We start from the raw sequence: 20,089 nt of genomic DNA, 5'->3' as shown, positions 1-20,089 counted from the left end.
ATCGGTGTGTGCACTGCGATCAATCCGATCCCTTCTTTTCCAAATTGATGAGACCTGAAACAATAAACAAAACTGAAAGCACAAAGCTTAGTGAGTTCCCCAGATCATACCCCACACAATCCACATAATCATATAATCCATAGTAGCAATGAAAGCTACATAAACCATATAAGCCATGCATATAAACATATAGTGATGCCTTGGAAACCTTCCAAGGTCTTACACCAAGTGCCACGGGATACCCCCACGTGGTCTTTACTAGCCGTTACTGGAACCTCACGTGGTCTTGGCTAATTGCCGCAGGAACCTCCACACGGTCTACATTAATCATGTAAATATCACACAATCTAAACAAATAAACATACTAGGAATCCATGGAAATCATCCAAGGAGTTATACCAACTGCCATAGGAACCTTATAATGCTCTTAATATACTGCCATGAGAACCCCTCGGGGACTTCCATACCAGTGTCATAGCAACATGTCATATATTCAATTATCAATCCAAATAACATAAAATAGGCCATGGGAACCCCCACATGGTCTTCGCATAAATACATAACATATTGACAACACATTTGCAAATATCCACTAAATGCAAGAGTTACGAAGACAACTGACATACTACATATAACTTAATTGCCATGGGAACGCCCGCATGGTCTTCACATGAATACATAAGGTATCGATAGCATATCCACAATAATCATTACAACTAGGTAAATGGTCCAGTCTTGGTGCCTTCGAACCATTGGTATGGTGTGGAGACTCACCTCGAATGCAGACGTTTCCCGAATGAAATCCTTAGCTACTGTCTTATCCACTTCCTGAGTTGTCAATACCAATCAATATACCAAATTAGCAATTGGGTGCCATACCATAATCCTCAATCCATGCATGGGGTAAAATAACCATTCTATCCTTGCCCTATATAATCCAAAACTAAGGCCCAAAACAAAAGGCCAACACTATAATGTCTATAAATGCATCAATGGCCCAATTTTCCAAATTAGACCCAAACCTCTACATAGTTCTTGCCATGAGGCCCAATCATTCTTTTTAGTCCAACACCCTTAGCATTCCAATGGTCCAATAATAATTCTTCAAGGGCCCACGGACCTGGATCATTGGGCCCACTAGAGATAAACATGTTGGATTTGGTGCCTAAGCTCATAACTATAATTGGGATGTACTTGACCCGATAGTAGTATGGTCCTTTTGGGTTGCCTTCACTGGTGAAATTTGATAGGATGGACTTTTGAGAATAAGGTTATTTATGGTTTATTAATATGTTACAAGTATAATATATTAATATGAAGTTATTTAATTAGTATTGATCAAGAATTAATTTGGAATTAATTTTGTGGTCAAAAGAGACTAATTAAATATATGGGGATTGATTATGTAAATCCATGATTCTTATAATGTGGGCTAATCATCCATGATTATGTGCTAAACCAATAAGGTAATACATCGATAGTCCATGGATGTTACACCCATGGAGCATAAGAATGTGAAAAGTGATGGAGCATTAGGGTTTACAAAGTGTAACCCTAGTATTTGCCACATTATAAATAGACCCCCATGAGCGAAAATCGGCGACACACTCTTTTGAGTCAAGTAACTTATTCTCATAAAGCCTCCTCTTGCATATTGGTGTTTGTGAACCATTAGAGGCATCACACTTGAGGTGCTCAAGCTTTCAAAGGTCAAAAATTCTACCCTACTCAAGAGGTAAGCATCCAAACTAAGTTTATATTGTATAGCTTCAATTGTATGCTAGCTAGGGAGAATGCTTTGGAAAATTGAAAATGCATGTATAATTAGAGAAAACATAGATACAAAGAATTTAGGGTTGCAAGTGCACCATAGGAGTGTTATAGTGATCAAAATCTAACAAAAGACTCCTACAAGGCACAATTTTCAATTGGGTCCAATCCCTTCACATGGGCCTTAACTTACGGCTCAATAATGCTTCTCTAGTCCATAATTTTGTTTCCAATCGGCCCATGAAGGCCCACAACAACCTAGTCCAGAAATATGCCCAAACTGAGTCCCATAAATATGAAGTCCATTTCTATATTGGGTCACAAGGCCCAATAGGCCCAACTATTCCATTATTGGCCCAAAGATACATTCAGGCCCAACTATCAGCAAAACTAGGTCCAAAACCATTATGGCCCAAAGGTCCAATGTCCACTAAGGCCCAAGTCCTCCTGAGAGCATACACCTAGTGTACCTCTTCTGTACGCTTATCGTACTGGGAAAAAGGGTTGTACGTGCAACGTACTACATTGTATGCCCAACATCCAAATAGTTTATGCACAAAATCCATTAAGTGCTTAGTGCTTGAAGACTTTACGTCCCAAACTCAGATCTAGGTTATTTGATAAGTCCTAAGGCATAAAGTTGGTAACTTTATGACTTTGCATGCTCCAAAAATACCAAATAGCATTCTACTTTCATGGAAATGACTCAAACTCTCACATAGATGGTCTTAAAATCTAACAGTACCAACTTTATGGTCCTTGAACCTCGGAAACACTAAGAGGAGCAACTCAAAGCACCTTGAATGAAATCAAGACCACTAGATCTCATCCTTGGGACCAAAAATGAACTAAAACTCACAAATGAGAAATATAAGATATCAATGGTCAAGTTCAGAGCTTTATACCTTCATCAAGCTGACAATAAGTCACAAAATCCAAATTCATAAGATTCTTCTTGATCCCCATCTTTGCATCAAACTCCACTTTCTTGAAAATGGGCCAAACACTCCAAAAATGGGCTCCATAAGCTCAAAATGACACCATGAATGGTTAAGGACGAATTCTAGGGTTTTAGAGGGGGGAGGCTGAAGATATTAGGGTTAGGTTATGAGGAGCTTAAATAGTATCCAAGACCCTAAAATAGGGTTCTGATCTGACTGGCGTACGCCTAGTGTAATTATGGTACGCCCAGCATACTCAAAAGAACATTTGTGATGATCCTAATCAATATGCACAACGTACTCCAAGGTACACCCCGCATACTCTTTGTGTACGCCCCGTGTACTCGGCTAAGCCTGAAAATCACGAAACTTCTGAAGGCCATAATTTCTTCATTGTAAACCTGATTTCAATGATCCTTATATCCACGGAAAGGTGACAAGAAACCCTACACTTCTATTAACTCATACCTTTCTTAAGACCTTCCGAACAAAAATCCATTTTCCACAAAAACCCGAACTGCAACTTTAACGAAGTACCCCTAGGCTTCAAAACACGAACTGAACACCCGGATCACTTCTAATACATCACCCGCTCCTAAATGGGCCTAGATCTTACCTTCTAAAAATCCATAATACTTACGATGAGTGAAGTTTGGGCCACAGCCTCAGACTAGGAGTCAATTCGGAACACGGTGTTACACCCAAGCTCTTCCCCTTCGAACCGGAAGTACATGAAACATAAACTAAAAACCATAAGTAAAAAGTTTAGTGAATTTTCCCCATAATACCACATAACATACATACAAAAGGCCCCTCCCAACCTCCATCGGGCCCTACCCAACATCTACCCCACCCGGTATAGATTTATCAGTAACATGTGATGGGCGCCACACAACATACTCATCAGGCCTCGCCTAGCATAGGGCCCCGCCCGACACACATAAAAACATATAAAATACATGTCAGGGCTACACAGACAAATAACATTTTGATAACAAAAATCAATAGGTCAGCATTAGTGCCTTCGACCCGTTAAAACACTATGACAAGACTCACCTCAATCCATTGATAAACAAATAACACTAGAGCTGCTAAACCGAAAAATCCCCATAGTAAATCATAAATAATAAAACCCTAATTAACAGTTAGGCCATAAATCATAATCGAGAGTCTAAATCATTAATCTTGAGTCCTATGTAAAAGACCATTTTACCCTTCCCTTAACGGGCCCCTAAACCGCCCAACAAATGCCAAGAGACCTAAAGCCCAACAATAGACTAAAAACATAAGGCCTAAAAATGGCCCAAAAACCTAAGGCCATACAATGGCCCAAAAACCCGATGCCTAACAATCACCCAAAACACTTAAAGCCCAAAAAGGGGCCTGGTGAGTATGTTAAGCGTACCACCTGAGTACGCCCAGTGTATAGCTTCGCTACTAAAAGGAAACGGGGACTCAAAAGTGTACACTCAGCATGCACTTGCGTATACTCTATGTACGCTCCAGCTAGCCAAAACATCATTAAGCACTTAATGCTTTAAGTCTAAATGTCTATTTTGCAGGTCTAGCTCTTGGGGAATGTCTTAAATGTTAAATTTACCAACTTGATGCCTTTGCATGGCTCAAAGAGACTCAAACCCTAGATTTAGCATTTCACTTCCATCAAATGATCATTAAATCATGCATGATTGATTTACACCCATCAAGATGCAAACTTTATGAACTAAGAACCTCAAAAACATCAAAAGGGACAACTCAAAACTTATGGAGTAACATTTACCACAAGAACTCATTAATGGGACCAAAATATGCTCAAACCTCAACTAGTTCTATATCTAAGCATAGCATAACCAGGGTTAAGACTTTATACCTCTAGGAAGCTAAGAAATATGAATAAACCATAGATTTACAAGCTCCAACTTGATCAATGCTCCTTCACCAAGCTTCTTCTTCTTCAAGATGTACCATTCACACACCAAAACACACACAATGATCAATTCTCTCTAAAAATGGGTTAGTGTTCCAGATAATTCTTTTAGGGACAATGAAGGCTGGTAACCTTGGGGAATAAGGTTGCTTAAATAGGGACCGAACCCTAAAATTTTGGGTTTGAATCTGGCTTAGGTACGCTCAGCGTACTCGGGGAAAACCCTATGTCCAAAGCTTGCCATGGTACACCCAGCATACCATGATTACACCCAGCGTATTGGACCAACTCACAAACTCAATATTACATATATATTAAGAATTTTTACCTGGAGATCGAGTGTTACAAGTCAATTGGAATTTCTTCCTCAAGTTGAGTGCTGGTGTTGTATGAGGTTCCTTCATTGGATGACTATTGAATTTCTTTAAGATCAATAGCAATCCCACTGTCCTCTTTGAATATGATCTCTCTCTCTCTCTCTCACACACACACACACATACACACACACTCACTCTCACAGAAGATTCATCTTCGAGCTATAAAAACTACGTTCTCACTAGGTCTATATAACAAGTATCCAAAGGACTTATGTGGGTAGCCAATGAAATAACACTTCACGGCTCTAGGCTCAAGCTTATCGCGAGTCTCTCGTCTTACGAGTGCTTCATAACCCCAAACCTTGATACGTGCGAGCTAGGGATTTTCCATGTCCACATCTCATGAGGTGTTTTTGCAACCTTCTCTATTGGAACAAGATTCACGATATTGGTGAATGTCTCTAAGGCATACCTTTTGATTATTATATTAAATAATCACACCAAATCCTCTTGAAGTTCCTTGGAAAGCAAGCACCAAAAGTTTAAGTGCCTCTAATGGCTTGTACCCAAATCCCTAGCAACTAGAAGACTTGAGGAGAGGGAAGGCAAGAGCAAAATTTCAGCTCTATGAGAGTAGGAAGGAATGGTTGAAAACAATAGGTCAATGGGTCTATTTATAGCTGAAACAGGAAGTATTGGATAACCCTAATTCGAATATAATAATAAGATTTAAAATAAGGTAATTATCCAACTCCTTATTTATCTATAAGGAATATTTCAGAAACCCTAATTATCCTACCCAAAACCAGCCAGGGCTAGGAAGCTTCTAGAATTCCCTCGTTCAACTATTGAACAATTACAACTTAAGTCCTTGCATTTCCAATTAATTTTAATTAACTCGAAGTTTATTCTAATTAATTTTTGATTAATTCTAAATTAATTATTACTATTTCAAATTAATATATTAATCATATTGTGTATTAATAAATCATTTATTTCAATTTCTAATTTATTAACTAATCATATAATAAATTAACAAATTATTCTCTGTCTCCAAAAGTTATTTTATACAGTTAATAGTTATGAGGGCAACCCAAAAAGGACTTTGCTTCTAATTCAAGAATATACAAATTTAGCTATTGGCTTAGACACCTTAACCCAACAATGCTTTCATTAATCGTATAGTCCAAACGAGCGATGTTTAACATACGTGTTGTCATTAACTGGACGATCCAAATGAGCGGTGTGCATACGTGATTTCATCGACCAAATAGTCCAAACACGTGATGTTTAGCATATATAATGACAACAAATATACATTACTTTTATTATGTTAGGAAAATTACATTTATCTTGATGCTTATTTTTCCGTATATATGATGTTCACTTTCAAATATACTTTTTAGAAATTTTTGGGGGTGGTTCATTGGTGAAGGGAAGTGTAAGTACCTGGTACATGGTGTTGCGTCCATGTATTAGTTACTAGGCTTTCCTAGTCTAAACCACGTATTTTGACAATTAGCGAAGTGATAATGTTTGCGAATGTTGTAGATTTTAGACAGCCACAAGTGATTTATTTATGGGGAAATGACACAAATGCCCTACGAACTTTATAGGGTTTACCCATTGAGTCCCTAAAGTTTTTTTTCGGGTTTATGGAACCTTGAACTAGGATATGACCTACTCTTTTAGTCCCTGTCAACCTGTAATAGTTGGTTCACCATGCGATAGGGACCATTTAGACCAAAAAAAACTCACATTGTGCCTCTATAAAGCTATAAAAAAGTTCGGGGATCAAAATGGTTATGCCACGTGATCAAAGTGATTTGCGAGAAGAATAAAAGATAGCAGCCCGTTCGATTTTTTGTGTCTTCGTGTATACCAACATCCAAAAACTAAATCGACTTTATTAGCTCTCCTTGTTTTCTTCTAAAGCCGATTCACACTCAATTCATACCCTCCCAAGAAATTGATCATTGCTCTTCTTTCCATCTTCACCCTCGATCAATACATACACTCACCGAAGATCGCAATCGTATTCTCCTTTTAATTGATTCTTGATCACAACCCCCTTCCACTATTGTCTTTGATTCGATTTCATCTCTTCAAGGAATTGACGCCCTCCTTCCTTCTTCTATGTTCAAAATCGCACAAGCTAACTCTCCTTCTCCCTCCGAGTTGCAAGTTTGATGGATGCAAGGTTGCAAAGGATGTGTAGGTTTGATGAGGTTCACAGAGAAAATGAGAGTTTTTTTCTTCGATTTCCAGGTGATTGGTTACACTGGCTGACTGGTGGTTTTGTGGATTATGGATTCTCTAATGGTGGATGATTTCACGAGACAAATGGGGGGGGGGGGGGAATAAGGGTGGTTTGATTGGGTTGTTGTTATATTGATTCGGTGGTGATTAAGGTAGGTTATGGTGGTTGTAATGGATGAATAAAATGTTGATGAGCGGTTGGTTCAGGTTAGGTGATTGGTCGAAAAAATTGTTGTGAGGACGGTGGAATAAGGGTGGTATTGGGAGGAGATGAAGGTGAGACTAGCATTTGTTCCCTAAAATTATTTTTTTTGGCTTTATAAGGGCACAATGTGGGTTTTTTTGGTCTGTGTCGCATGATGAAGCAGCTATTACATGTTGACAAGGACTAAAAGAGCAGGTCGTATTCTAGTTTAGGGACCTATAAAGCCCACAGAAACATTAGGGACCAACAGGTAAACCCTAGAAAGTTAATATGACATTTGTGACATTTCCCCTTTATTTATTGCTTATGTTATGATGTTTGATTTGATACATAATTGTACTCTTTCTTTTGGAACATTTTAAACTTTGTTTATTTGTAATACATCGAGACTTTATTTTTACATGTGTGTTTAATGTTTTGATATGATAATTATAATTTATCAAATGTTTGACCTATATAAAGCATGTTTTAGGAGACAATAACAATTGAGGGGAGAGGACGAGAGGTCATCCGAGAATAAAGTGAGCTAGATAGTGTAAGATTATACTTAATGAAATTATCTTTTTTCTAGGACACAACCTTAGATATGAAACAATAGAGGCTTAGGATGAGAGTAGCATAGTAGTATTTATGTAGTTTAGGATGTAGCTCTTTTTCCTTTGTTTGAGCTAGATATGATAGCTTACTCATTTACTCATCTATCGATCTTATCATGTTTTTCTTACAGAGCCTTGCCCCACTTTAAGTACAATTTTTTTAGCTCAATAGTTCCATCTTTTAGACTAACGCTATTGTTTTCTTCATCGCGAGATGACATTTTTATATGTTTGGATAATCCAACTTGAGAGCTTTTATCATTCTTATTTTTATTTATTTTGCAACGCCTGGTTTCCGGTATGTATTTAAAATCATAATTTATTCACTTCCATAGAGGAACTCGACGAGTTGGGAGCCCCAGACTCGTCGAGTAGGAATAATTTGGGACATGGGTTTAGAAACCTACTCGAGGAGTTGAGGGGCCTCAACTCGACGAGTAGGCTGGCAGAAATGAAACACTAATTTTCAATGTTTTGTACCCTATTTAAAGGCCTTAATGTTTCATTTTGGCCTCCCTTATCGTCCCATCTGTCCAGTAAAACCCTAAATCATGTTTTCTATCATTTTGAGTGTGTATGAGTGTAAAGAGTGTTTTCTTTGGTGCTTTATTGAAGGAGATTGAAATTTGGTGTTGCTTGGTCGAAGGGATAAGCTTTTGATCCAATAATTTCTATACTGTGGCAGCCATATTAAGGTATAAAGTCAATACCTTGACCATTTGTTTGATAGATCTCTTTGCTGAGAATTTTATGGCCTTTAGTAGATTATTTTGGAGTCACTCTTCGATTTGAGCATGTCTTGAAGTTAGGACTTCAAATCTAGACATTTCATGGACTTTTGATGCATAAACTTGTCAAATTTATCTAGTATTGGCTCTCCTCAACGACCTAAGTCCCTTATGAAGCTTAGATTTCGTGTTTTTTGGCCTCTTGATACCATGCATGGATGTAAACTTAGCAACTTTATGTGGTATCTCAACCCAACGGGACCAGATCTATGGTTTAGAGGCATTGGGCTCGCTTAGAAGTGACTGAATGAGTTAAGACAAAGGAAAACTCTAAGAGTTGTTTATCCAACTCGATGAGTTGAATTGTGGTCCCCCGACCTTTCTGATTGTTGAGCAAACTCGACGAGTTGAAAAGATGACTCGATGAGTTGGCTAGGGTTTTCTCGGTTTTTCTGAAGATTGAAGGAAATCGATGAGTTGATGGATGCACTCGACAAGTTGGGTCAACATAGACTGTTGATAGTGACTTTGGCCATGGTTGACCAAGTTTGACTTTTGGGGGTATTTTGGGTATTTCGGATTTTGATAGATTAATCACTTGGTGAATGTAGGCATTGAGTAGAGAGCTGATATTCGGAGTTAGGACTTAGCAAGTTCTTTTTGATGGGTTTTGTACAAACAATCCTATGTGTGCATGCAATCCTAGAGTTGGATCTATGTTTTCACTATTAGATACACAACATTATGAACACATAATAAAACTCTAATGTGGTCTACCATTATCGAAATTCACCATGAAGATTAGATTACATACCTTTTGTTGTTATATTGTAATAACAGCTTAAATCTTCAAAGCCTAAGTCTTGAAAGCAAGCACCACAAGTGTAGTCCCTCTAATAGCTCACAAACACCACAAGCAATTGGAGAAGATATAGAGAGAGAAGAGGGAGGTACAAATTGGCCCTAAGAACCCTTTAGGAAGCATGGACGAATTCTTATGGCAAAGGGGTGTTTATATAGGTGTGGAGATTAGGGTTTCAGTCCTTATCCTTATCTAATTGCTTGCCCACAATGTAACAATAAGATAAGCCTTGAATGCCCTTATCTTTGGACGATTTCAAGGATCCTTATCCTTTTGATTTCGTCCAACCCATATCTAGGATAATCCGTACCTTACTTTGTAACTATCACATAATCACAATTCAGCCCCTCTAGTTTAATTAATTACACTTGATCACAAAATTAATACTTAATTAATTATTGACCAATATTAATTAAAAAATCTGATTTCTCCTTTAATATATTATTCTTATAACATATTAATAAATCATAAATACCTCTTTCTCTATTATTTATCTAGTTAAGTCGCTTTGGTAAAGGCAACCCAAAAGGACCATGCACACTCGGATCAAGTACCTACCAAATATGGTTACGAGCTTAGACACTAATCCAACAGTCTCCTACTTGGATAAGTCTAGTAACCACAAATATAAGTTTAACTCGATTAGCAGTCGTAGGTCTCAAAGACGCTGTCAAACTCTGCTCTTATCAGTAACCTGTCCTTTAGATAAGGGATCATATATTCCTCCATTCTAGATATCATATAGACGTGGGACATGGATCTAAATCATTCTCTCAGTCTATGTGTTGTTTCTCGATTTCTGATTTACGACGTCTGACTAATTAAACAAATCAAATTAGCCCTAGCCTGACCGAGCATTTACGTTTGTTATCACTAAATCATCGAGGGGCCCACAGATATCGCTTTTATCCCACTCTGGGTAAAAGGAACGGATAAACTTCGACTCAATGTTTGCTTGCACTCACTTACCAAATCACACACAACAATAAGTTTTATAACACCAAGTTAGTGGTGCATTTACATATCATTAATGTGCAACCGATTTGCAAGATACAACTTACACATCTCGGTTTCAAGAATACAAGATATTATCATCTCACCAATTGCTCGTGATAAAATCCATGAAGCAATCCAGGTGAGCGTGGGTTTAATCCAATGCTCAAAATCATATTCATAAGCACTCATGAACGTTTCAGCAAACCTTTGCTATGTCTAATACGCTTTAGACAATCTACAAACCAATTCATGACAGTCTTCATTCATACCTACTTCCAACATATGAGCGACTGTGGACCGTTTGAATAATTCGATTATTCTTAATAAACTCAGTTATTCTGGAAGTTAAAACATGCAAAGTGAAACACAAAAGTAATAGTAATCATATATGGTCCCAACCCTTTAGTATAAATAAAACACCTTTATTTAATTACAATATTGATTACTCATTATTTAACATTTCAAATGATCAACTTTATAACTTGAATTATAATCACAATTGTCCCATGCTCCAAGCATGCACACTTTGGTTTCCTATGGTCTATACTTTGTGAGATAGATCAAATGAACACATTTTTCAATGATACTCATTTCACAATTCCCAGTCCTTATCATAAGAACATCAAATTCTTGCCACTTATAGAATATGTCAAATTCTAATATTTTATCCAATAATCCTCTTGTGAAGTTACGGCACAAAATTCACAAAGACTCGGCCATCGAAACCACAAGGTACTTTATCAAAATAGTTACAGAACAATTCTATAGATGTGATGTCTCTCACTCAAAGTACATTCCTTGAACATCCTTTTGCATAAAATTTTCTAATCTAGACATAAATTCTTAATTTCCATCTCCCAATTATGGAAACATCTCCATATTTACCATATGACAACTCATTCTTAATAGAATCTTATCTATTCATAATAATGTCGATATGGTCCATTCAATGCCATACTTCCAACTACTCACATGCAACCAATCCTCAATGAACTTTGGATTGTCCTTTGACAGTTGTTTAAATATCTTAGTCAAAACCGATTCTTGTCCTTTTTCCCTCTTAATGCGCTAGACATTTGGAAAAATTTAGAATGGTAAAATGTTATAGCATTTGTAATCGGTCCTATACCCGAAGTGTATGGGACACGATGCATAATGTCTTACATAAAGATGCGATACTCTATCAATCTTCTGCCATAATATTTTATGTGTCACGTTCTTACAATTCTATTTATGAAAAGGGTTGCCATAATCGTAATCGAAATTTAAGAATTCACTATGTATCTTTTGACTAAATTTATTAAAATTTCTAAATCTAAGCCTTAGATTTTTGAAACGAAGTACAATATTCTATCCCTTAATTACAGCAAAACAACTTCTCAAATCTTACAACTTTGCAAAGTATAACTCTTGTTTTCTATAATTAATATTGCTAAGTTGCAATACATACCATAATAATCATGCTCCCACTTACAAGATGATTATTTCTTTACCAGCATAACACTTATGCTCCCATTAGCTTCGACATGTATTCGGAAATCAGCTGAACTTCTAGAAACCATTTTCTTAAGTTCATATTTCTAATATTATATGCTTTGATAAGACATTATCTAAGCTTCTCAAACTCATACACTTTTCCTTGGACAGCTCATATGTATATGTCTAAACGATTATAGGACTCATATCAACAAGTCTAAAATGTTCAGACCCATTTGCCATTTCCCACAATTCGAACTATGAAGAAGTATGTTGTAATCATAGTTGAATTTGAGAAACCCAAATTACATAATGCTATCTCAAAATCTCTCTTAGTGAAACTGTTTCATCACAATCATTCTCACAAATGAGAAGAAACCTTATAACACTTAGATTTTGTGGTGTATACGTTCCCGTCCATGTGAATTCGTCATAATCATAATCACAGGATAATGTCAGTAACAAATCCAAACTCTTATGGATAGAACTTGTTCTTCTTAATTTCTTGCCATCAAGGGTCCCACCCTTACTTCCAAGTTATTGAGCAGCCCACCCCTTCATTTCAATGTACTTTCCATTGAACAAGGTGCCTTGCCCCTATACAATCCATCGAGAACTCATAGAACTCACATGCATAATTAACTCAATTGGAATGGCATAGAAACAAAAACAATGTCAACACGATAGGTTGTAGACCTTATGTCGTGTGCCAGTGATGAATGATAAGGTCTATTCTTGATTTGTTCTTGAAACCTTTCAAGAACATTAAGACTCCCACTGACTCCTTGACATATAAGATTCTCTTGTCAAGAAACATTTCTTGACAAACAAATATTCAAGAGTTAGTGTAGTTTTTATCAAGACAAAACACTTTACATAATTGGTCCTAGTTGGTCTTTGTCTTATCCAAGACATCACAATTTACCAATTTTAAATGTGTAAGAACAAGAGAATCCCTTTTTCCAAATTTCACATTTGACGAAAGTTATAAACCTTCTTAAGACTTATTACTTAATTCACAATCTTGGAGTATAACTCTAAGACTTGACATTGGAACGAAGTATGATTGACTTCTTGATTTAAACATTTCCACAATTCTCGTCTCCTTTTCTTAGACATACAAATTGTACTAAGAATCACTTGGAGGATCAATTGAGATATGGTTCTTAATCATTAAGTTCTATCATAAAACATAATAAAACGTACTCTCCCTTCTTCTTAAAACAGAGAAACTTTTATCTTTCTGCCTACTTGATTCTTCTTATTCGTTCTGCTATTTATTGAAACCCTTTTAATCAACCCAAAATTATACTCAATCTTATAAGTATAACCATATTCACTAAACTTTTGTAAATCATGACGAATATCTTTGTCACTCTTGTGGTAGACTTGATCAACGTACGGCCTAGTGTACTCGATCTCTTAGTCCTTAAATTTTCACTTTGTCATAAATTAGTCTAATTTCCCAAATGCGAAGGTTTTCATTCATCATACAATACTTGTTGCATGATTCCAAGTTCCTATCCACTTGAAACTTGGGTGATGAGAAACTCTCCCTATTTGGTAAACTCTTGACACTTCCACAAACAACCTAATTAAGAATCAAATCCATTTTGCTAATAATAGAAGTACACAAACATCAATTTTTCATATACGCCATTGTAAGAATAAACAAATAAGATAAAACCAAAATTTATTTTTATTCATAAAAGCAGCGGAAAACATGTCCTTACAATGCAAAATTCAAATGAAAAACTATGTATTGAAATACTCCTAACAAATCTATCATAACTTCCGAAGCTCAAAATCTGATGTTCGAATCCAAGCGATCATAATCCATTTCTTCGTGATCAAACTCATCTTGCTCTTCCATCAAACTTCCTCTCCTTTCTCTAATCCTGCAAAACATGAAAATGTAATCTTATCACATTATGTATAAATAATAGGAATTTAATGGAGTTAGATAGTGGATTTTATACCTGAAGTAGGGTCATACTTCTTGACTCTCTCATCTCTTAGACTCTTCAGTTCCTTTGGGTAGCTTTGTATCCATTTCCCCTTCTCTAGGCAGCAGAAACGTGTGGGATCTTGTGGAGTGTCCACGGAAGCATGCTTGGTTGAATTATCAGACAAATATGCTCCATTACTTTGCCAAATCATTTCTGATTCAGCAGCAATAAGCATGTAATTTAAGTCAATGAGGGTCATGTCAAGATCCATCATATAATACTCTCTTATGAACTTATCATATGATTCAGGGAGTGACTGAAGAACCCAGTCCACATCCAACTTATTGGAAAAAGTCGCACCAAACATAATCAACCTATCAATGTGTGATTTCATCCCTAGGACGTGACCACACACAGGTTTACCATCTTCATGTTCCATTGCCAATAGGGTTTCGGTGATCTTGAACATTTCAATTATTCGATCCTATGGGTCGGGGAGAATAACGGTAGGAGGAGGAGGGAGTGAAATCAAGCTAGTCCATGTTGATCCTTGACTTTGGAACAAGATTTTACTTTCAACAGGAACACCTTTTCCTTGGGATTCAGGAAGACCACGGTTAGAGTCATACATCTACAAAACGGGGGAAATTTCAAGTTAGTTGATTGAATCCTTAATGAAACACCTAAATAAAACATTAAGGCTAGGATCCAACAACATTATTTACATATTAGAAGAGGGATGCCGTAATCCAATCATGTAAATAATTTGGAGGTAAGTGAATGACGATTCACTAATTCTTCACCATGAAAAACATAAAGGCTTAAGTTTAAATGTATTAAGAATTCCTAGATTTCCTTTGAGATTCATTGAACTTTTCAATGGCATGTTTAAATCTCGATATGCCCTTCTCGTTTGTGACTGGGATGCCGAGGATCACAAAGTCGGTGTGAATAACCATGCAAATGTACATGGTGCCCCTATTGTTACAGTCACCTATTCGATGTACCGGTAAACCACACATGCTCCATCGAACTATGACAAACAATAAGTCACCCTTTGCCACCTTTGTTTAGAACCAATTAGTGTGTCGGTTAACCACACACGCTCCACTAACTTCTTAGCAAGGGTGCAAAGTGTAATTTCATGGGATTGCATCAATTTCACTTTTGCCTAAAGTAACTAGGATTGGGAATTTGCAAAAGCGTTTAGTTACTTTACATAGATTCATTATACTTATTAATGAAGAGAGGATTGCCCTATCCTACCTGTTCGGCTAACGACCCTCCACCAATCAAGGAAGCGGTGGGTAAGAGTGGATACCCATTAAACGGCCATTTTATAGGCCATAACCTTATACCCCCCTTTTAGATCGGCTTCGTGAATGAGACCTACTAACGGTAAGACTAGCATTTTGGTTATACATATATAATATTAGACTTTTAATGTTATACATAGTATAAGGGTCTATTTTACACCTTTAAAATACTAGGTGGTTTAAATTACACTTTTAATTAACCATGGCATTCTGGATTTATTAACTCTCTTTTAATTATACACTTAATTAATTTAATAAAACCATAAGGGTTTAATTTGAACTTTTTCAAAATTAGGGTTTTAGAATTTAGACTTTCAAAATTAAACTTTTAATCAACAATTTAAATTCCAAAACTTGAGGGCAGGTTTTTGAAACCTTTTCAAAACAGTTATGTTTTAATCTCACTTAAATTTTTTTCTCGAATTTATGACATTTAAATTAAAATTTTAGATATTAAAACTCTTGATTTAATAATTATCTTGAATTAGACTATTAATTTTAATTATTAAATCATAAGGGATTATCTAAATCGTGAGGATAATTACCATTTATACATTTAGGATATCTTAATCCCTTAAATATCTTCATAGATTTCGAAAATAAGGGATGGAAGATTCCAAAATCCTTAATTAACATATTAAACTATTAAAAGATAATTACAAGATATGAGATAATCCAAATCCCTAAAATTTAGGATCTTATCTTGGGGAAGGAGGCCAATTTCGAAAATCAAGGGGTTATGATAAACCCTAGATTTCGAAATCTAAAGGTTTAAGGAAAGGATTTGAAAATCTTTTTCAAGCCTTTGCAAATTAGGGTTTGGAAACCCTAATCTCGAAAATCCTAGCCTCCTAGGGTTTATTGGCTATAAACCCTAATATGTCAAGTTCATACAATTGAATAAACTAATTGAAAACAAGTTAACCAATGGCTCTAATACCACTAATGGGTTTTGTACAAACAATCCTATGTGTGCATGCAACCGTAGAGTTGGATCTATGTTTTCACTATTAGATACACAACATTATGAACACATAATAAAACCCTAATGTGGTCTACCATTATCGAAATTCACCATGAAGATTAGATTACATACCTTTTGTTATTATATTGTAATAACAACTTAAATCTTCAAAACCTAAGTCTTGAAAGCAAGCACCACAAGTGTAGTGCCTCTAATGGCTCACAAACACCACAAGTAATTGGAGAAGATATAGATAGAAGAGGGAGGTAGAAATTGGCCCTAAGAACCCTTTAGCAAGCATGGACGAATTCTTATGGAAAAGGGGTGTTTATATAGGTGTGGAGATTAGGGTTTCAGTCCTTATACTTATCTAGTTGCTTGCCCACCAAGTAACAATAAGATAAGCCTTGAATGCCCTTATCTTTGGACGATTTCAAGGATCCTTATCCTTTAGATTTCATCCAACCCATATCTAGGATAATCCTTACCTTACTTTGTAACTATCACATAATTACAATTCAGCCCCTCTAGTTTAATTAATTACACTTGATCACAAAATTAATACTTAATTAATTATTGACCAATATTAATTAAAAAAATATGATTTCTCCTTTAATATATTATTCTTATAACATATTAATAAATCATAATAACCTCTTTCTCTATTATTTCTCCAGTCAAGTTGATTTGATGAAGGCAACACAAAAGGACCATGCACAATCGAATCAAGTACTTACCAAATATGGCTACGGGCTTAGACACTAATCCAACACTTTTCAGTTTTTGAGGTGAGTTACCTCGCAGTAGAAATGGGTCTAAGGTACCAATGTCGGCCCACTAGTAGTTGTTTATAGTAGATGATTGTCTTTGTGATAATTGTCTGGTATGCTACTATCTGTTATGCTTTATGTGCTAGTATGCTATGTTATTAAGTGATAGTGGTAGGAGGGGTGGATTAGACTGTTGGATTAGCCCGTAACTATTTTTGGTATGTACTTAACTCGATAGTAGCATGGTCCTCTTGGGTTGCCTTCACCATAGCAACTTGACTGGATGAAGTATGAGAAAAGAGGCTAATTATGAGTTATTAATATATTATAGGAATAATATTTTAAAAGAGAAGTCATATTATTTAATTAATATTAGTCAAGAATTAATTTAGAATTACATTTCATTGAAGGTAATCTCCTTCTCGTTTGTTATCGATGTATTCTTATGAGGCCTTTCTTCTTTGTCCTTTTTCGACACTTTGACATGTCTTTTTGTTGTGGAATAAGAGGTACCACAAATGTTAGATCCTCTAGAGATCACATTGATTACCTTGGCATCCATAGGAGGGGATCCTGGTTCCTATAAGATCTCATGAGGATCCTGATCTTTTTTTTTGGATCTTTCTTTTTTTCTTCCAAGGATCTCATTGAGGTATCCATTGCTAAGTAGTTAATTGATCTCTTTTCGAAGGGATATGCAATATTCTGTAATGTGACCGAATTCCTCATGGTATGCACACCATTTGGACTTATCTTTCCAGAAGGTGGACTTTTCTCCCTTTCTTGGCCCTCTTGCTTTGTTGCCAAGATTTTGCATAGCAAATATTAATCTTGAAATATCCACACAAAAAAATAGTCAGTGATCTTAGGAAATTCTTCTTCATCCCCTTCATCTTCAAGGGCATGGACCCTATGATGATCAGGTTTGGAATAAGGTTTGGATTTATAGGAGCTTTGGACCGAGGAATCGACCTTCCTATTAGGGTTATCATATGGGTTGCTTCTTTTTTGGATCTCCTTGTTTTCTTTGAGCCTTATGAACCTTAGTGCTATGTTCCTTACTTCATCCATTCTTTTGCATAGAGTCATTATAAGGTCTTCGTCGAAAGGAGAGTCCTTTAATCCTATTTTGAAGGCTTCTACAGAAGTTGCGATATCGATGTTGGGGATACTCAAAGCTTCGCTGCCAAACCTGTTCATGAAATCCCTGAGGGATTCCTTAGGATCCTGAACCACCCGATAGAGATCACTAATGATCTTTTTGAATGTTCTGATCCTGTGAGGATCGAACCAAAACCCTTGCATATGCAAGCTTCCTTCAAATGTGTGAGGATGGAGATGATCTCCATTTTTTCCCTGTAGTGTGCTACATGTTCTTCGCGTTCGAAGTCTCATCGTAAGGCTTCATGTTGTGAGTTTGGAAGCGCTTCGGGACTTCAATATCAGCGATCACTGGAGCAAATCTTGAGATCTTGTCGCTCGTTGGGGAAACTTCCAGTATAGGTTGCACCACCCTGGCAGTACCGAGCTTATTCCTGCATCAACGTCCATATAGTTAGTATTAAAAGTATTATTAATCACAGAGTTACCATGATCCTGGTTATTGGGAGTGATGAAGGTTTCCTCGAGATCTTGAATCATATGAACTTGCTCTTTTGGAGCTGCACCCCAAGCGGGAGCAGGGGCCGGTGTTGAGGATCCTGTATTGTCAAATCTCAAGATCTTGGGTTGCAAGACTGAGGATGCTGCTTCTTAGGGTTTGTGGATCTCTGCCCTCATTCTCTCCATTTCCTAGAGTACCTTCTTGTTGTCTTCTTGTTGCTTAGTGACTTGTCATTCCAATCTCTTCATCATAGCAAAGAGCTCATTATTTGAAATTAGTACAGGAGGATCCTGAAATCCTTGGGTAGCGACCTGGGAGGTGTTTTTCTTCGAAGCCTCAGAAGCTTTTTTATGAGCTTTGACTGGAGGTGGTGGAAAGTTTTTAGAGGAAATGAGAGGGGTGGAGGAAAAAGGATAAGGTTGGTTAGGTAGACATGATACTCTAACGATTGTGTACACCATAGCCCCACAGTGGGCGCCAAATTGTTTTCGTCGAAAATTGATCAAATGTAATTCAACCAAATTGTATGAGAGGCTGTCGTGTTAGAATAATGCAAACGTAAAGTAATGATCAAAGTGATACAAGTGAGTTATAAGGAAATCTCTTGAGCCTTTATAGGATCTCCTACATAAAACCTTAGGAGGTGATAATGATCATCTGCCTTGTTTTTTTTTATCGATTTTAATATGAAATTACATAAATGATAAAGATAATACGAGTACAAGTGTAATGGTAGAGCTAATTGTGTGTGTGGTGTGCAGTTTACAAGTGTTATTAATAATCTAAGCTGAATAAAAAGAAGTCTGAAATTTCCGGGTTCCTCCTTGAACAAGAATTTGCACATTGTTTGACTTGGTATTCCCAAGTCTTAAGCTTGGTTGGAGTGATTCTCCGTTGAGAATGAGTCTTGTGTTGACTAAGTCTGCACATGTGAGAAAAAGAAAGAAGAATATAGACGTTATAAGCGTTAGGAAATATTATAGATAATAGTCAGGATCCTTAAATATGTTTAAGGATACTGAGACTTTAGAGTATTGAGGATCCTAAATATGATTATGGGATCTTGCCCCTAACAACATCCTACTTTTTTCATTTTCTTATTGTAGCATTGTACTTTCCAAACAAGCCATTAAAAATTAAGTGATGTTCCAGTCAATACATACATACAGATACACTTAAACATATATCCTACACATATTGCATATACGTACAAATATACTTGGCATTATAACATCCTACCTTTTTTTCATTTTTTCCATTAAGGCATTGTACTTTCAAAATAAGCTCTTAAAATGTAAGTGATGTTCTAATCGATACGTACATACATATAAATACAAATATGCTTACACATACATCCTATACATATTGGATACGCATTATGATATCCTACCTTTTATCATTTTTCCATTA

Source organism: Lactuca saligna, chromosome 4 (assembly GCF_052625555.1).
Source record: "Lactuca saligna cultivar CGN05327 chromosome 4, ASM5262555v1, whole genome shotgun sequence".
Taxonomy (NCBI): Eukaryota; Viridiplantae; Streptophyta; class Magnoliopsida; order Asterales; family Asteraceae; genus Lactuca; species Lactuca saligna.
The sequence above is the reverse complement of the archived record's forward strand: the minus strand, read 5'-3'. Positions refer to the sequence as shown.